This window comes from Mangifera indica, chromosome 13 (assembly GCF_011075055.1).
Source record: "Mangifera indica cultivar Alphonso chromosome 13, CATAS_Mindica_2.1, whole genome shotgun sequence".
In the NCBI taxonomy this organism is placed as follows: domain Eukaryota; kingdom Viridiplantae; phylum Streptophyta; class Magnoliopsida; order Sapindales; family Anacardiaceae; genus Mangifera; species Mangifera indica.
The window spans coordinates 7969081-7972913 of record NC_058149.1 but is presented as its reverse complement, the minus strand read 5'-3'; positions in this window follow the sequence as shown (position 1 = coordinate 7972913).

The following is a 3833-nucleotide window of genomic DNA, read 5'->3' as shown; positions in this document are numbered from 1 at the left end:
TTTAATTAAGCTAATCAAATTGGGCAAATTGTTCTATCAATGATATGGTTTGAATGGGCCCAAAAAAAAAAAAAAATCCAATCCAATCCAAAAAAGATTTAATAGTTTTAGAAGTGCAAAGTAAAGGAAATTCAAGGCGTATCCTAGTAAAACAGAAATATTACAGAATCGACAAAAAAATTAAAGATCAAGAATATATATCAACTTTAGATTAATCCTAGCAAAAAAAATTAAGGAAATTCAAGACGTATCCTAGCAAAGCAGAGGAGTCATCTGGAGGGATTCAACTTTAGATTAACAAATATATATATGAACCTTGCCTTTCCAAACTGCCCTGTTTGAAGCCCGCCATTTGTGACTAAATTAACGCCTTCTAAACAACTGAATTTTGCTAGGCTTTCAACACAAAAATTGTAGCTTTGTCTCTTAGCTTTCTATAGCAGCAAGATATTTACCATAATCCAATGTCCAAATACACCTACATGTTCAGGCTGTCATGGACTGGAATTTTCATTAAGAATGAATTTTCTTTTTTACGGACAGTTTTGGTTGCTCTGGTTGGTAAATTTTATAAAGTTTTGGGACATTTTTTGTTTTTAACTGATTTCATGATATTAACTTGTGTTCTGAATGGATTTTGATTGCAACTCGATTTGGACCTTTACCCATAACCATTAAATGGAGTGACGTTGAGTTAAATATGACGATTAAGAAGTCAATGAATTATAAGAAATGTTCATACGATGAATGTGCATTACTCTGCTATATGAAATATAAGTTAAATGACATGTTATTCTTTTATGAACGTTATCCACGTTTTTGTGAGAATGAAACATGTTTGGGAAAACTGAAAGGTTAAGCAAACATGTGTTTTCCTTTTAAGTATACATATTTTAAGTATACAAAATGAGTATATAGGTGATATGTTATTAAATGATCGAATTTTATCTTATTTTTAATTTAAAATTATTCAATCATATAATGATATATTATTTATATACTCAAAATATATACATATAATATTATTAAAAATATAATATTTTTATTCTATATTTTTCTATTTTCAATGAGAAATTTGATGGGTGCGATAAGTCTTGGTAGACACAAGGATGGACATGACATGATACAAAATTGGTTTAGTAACAGTGCGACACGAGACTCATGCTAGCAACTATGTGCTCATAGACCAAGGTTCCAAATCCATGCAACATTAGTCTACATATATATATATATATATATATATATATATATATATATATATATATATATATATTTTAGATATCGATTGTAATAAGCACTTTCAGTTATATTAGATTTATATAAATATTTCCTCTCTTTATATGAAAACATTATTTGTATTATTGTATTTTTCTTTTTAATTTATTGATATTGTATTATTTTTTTCACTTAAGATTTGGTGGTTTTTTTTATAAATTTTCACTAATTAATTAACAAACAATAATGGAGTCATGAGACCCCCTCTCAATAAAATTCCTGAATCCGCCACTAATAACATGAAAGGATTGAATAAGATGTTAATGCTAGTGTGACAATGTGACCATAGATGATATAAAATGTCATACTATGCATGATGTTAGTAAATTGTGGTAAACTATTTATTCAATAATTAACACTCACTCGTATGTTTTAAATAAGGTAAATGTTATATGTCAGTCATACATAACGAGCAAGAGGTCATTTTTTTTTTAGGTAGTTTTGTTTGCATTAAACTATAGATTGTTGTGTTTGTTTTTACTTTATGGGCCCTAAGATTTTATTTATGAACCACATTTTGAAAAAAACAATCTTAAGAAAATGTTATGTTTTATCAATATTTATGATAAATGAAATGTTGTTTCGAGGAACCTTATAGTTGTGAATTTTTAGTAAGCTTTCACGAGTTTGCTAAGAGGTATAGGTTGAAAAGGGAAATTATATTTTTTGAAGGCTAAAGGACTATTTCCCATCCAAGTTTTAATGCAAAAAAAAAAAAAAAAACATATTAATAGGGTTTGAAAAACCCAAAATTCCAATCAAACATCAATTGTCATTAAAATTTTTTATTAAAAATAAATTTTTTTTATTAAAAATAAGAGTAAAAGCGTTATTTAACTAATAATATTAAAAAATATAGAATTCATTATATTTGTCCTTAAATTTTAAAAACTAAAAACTTCATATCTATCTAAAGTCTTTAACTCTGAAATGTCATATTTTTCCCCTCAAATCAAGGGTTTTTTTTCTTCTTACCTCCAACCACCATCTTTGACATTAACAACCTCTCTTTTTCACCTTATAACATTGGCTGACATACAAGAGACAAAGACCATGCACGAGTGATGAAGAGATCCAGATCTCTTCATCGCCTTTACATCGGTCTTCATCTCCCGTGCGTTGTCATGCTACATCCAACTTTTTAGGGTGGAGAGGGGAGATTGTTGACGTCAAAGATGGTGGTCGAAAGGGAGATGTGACTTTTCAAAATTAAAATTTTTTTTGGTTAGAGTAAAGTTGTTAGTTTTTAAAATTTAGGAGAAAAAAATGAAATTTACATATTTATAATATTATTAGTAAAATGACGATTTTACCATTATCTCTAATAGAAAATTTTAACATAAATTAGTTTATGGGTGAGACTTGAGGTTTTTCAAACCCCATAGGTGTGTATTTGATTTGACACTTGTGTGGGAAATAATTGTTTGGCCTTTCCTGAATCAATAAATCTATGTGTATAAACAAAGTATACAAACAATGATATGACATCATATGATCGGGTATTATTTTATCTTTAATTTAAAACAATCCAATCACATAATAATATCATTATTTATACATAAAATTATGTAGATAGTACTACTCTTATAAAATAATGCAATCAATGGAATTCGTTAGATATCTAATTTCTATGTACGAGGATCTAAGTGTTTCTCTTCATATAATTACACAATTAATCATAGAACAAACAATTTTTAACACAACTTGTTAGCTCGATACGACACAACATGACAAGAAAAATATTTGGTTAGGGTTAAACTTTTTTTATATGAAATTTATTTCGGGTCAATCTGATATAATTTAAAATTAAATTGGATAATGTTAAAGTTTATATGAAAGTAACCCAAAACGATCTGAATCAAATCGAATGTTTTAGAGAAAACTTATTTTAATAAAATTTGTTAGGGATAAATTATAAAAATATTGAAAGACAATATTAACCGCAGTTAAAATATTTATATATTGTATATAATTTTATCTTTATATAATTATAATTACTCATATTATTGTTTATTTTTATTTAAATATTTTATTTTATTATTAAGTAGTAAGAATTTGATTTAATTAGCAAGATTATAGACGTGTATTAAATGTCTTACTCATATTATAATTATATATTGTATATTTATAATAAAAATTTAAAATCTTTATAGATTGTATATAATTTTATCTTTGTATAATTATAATTATTTTTATTTATATTTAAATATTTTATTTTATTATTAAGCAGCTTTGATTTATTTAATCGGATTATTAATGTGTTTTAAAAGGCTTAGTATTTAAATTTTTAGACTATTTGTCGATAAAACAAAATGTTATATTGTATGTTTTATTAATAGTAGTTTAGGATAATTTGGTGAAAAATTAAAATAATATAAACACTTAAGAGAGTAAAAACAATAAATAATTTTGGGTCGATTTAGATTAGAGTGGGTTAATTCGAATATTAAAGGGTTGAAAATTCTAAAACCATTCTAATTTGGGTGGGATTAGAGTTGAAGATTTCTTATAAAAAACCCAAATTGTTAGGTCTAATTAATCATACCACTTATCATATA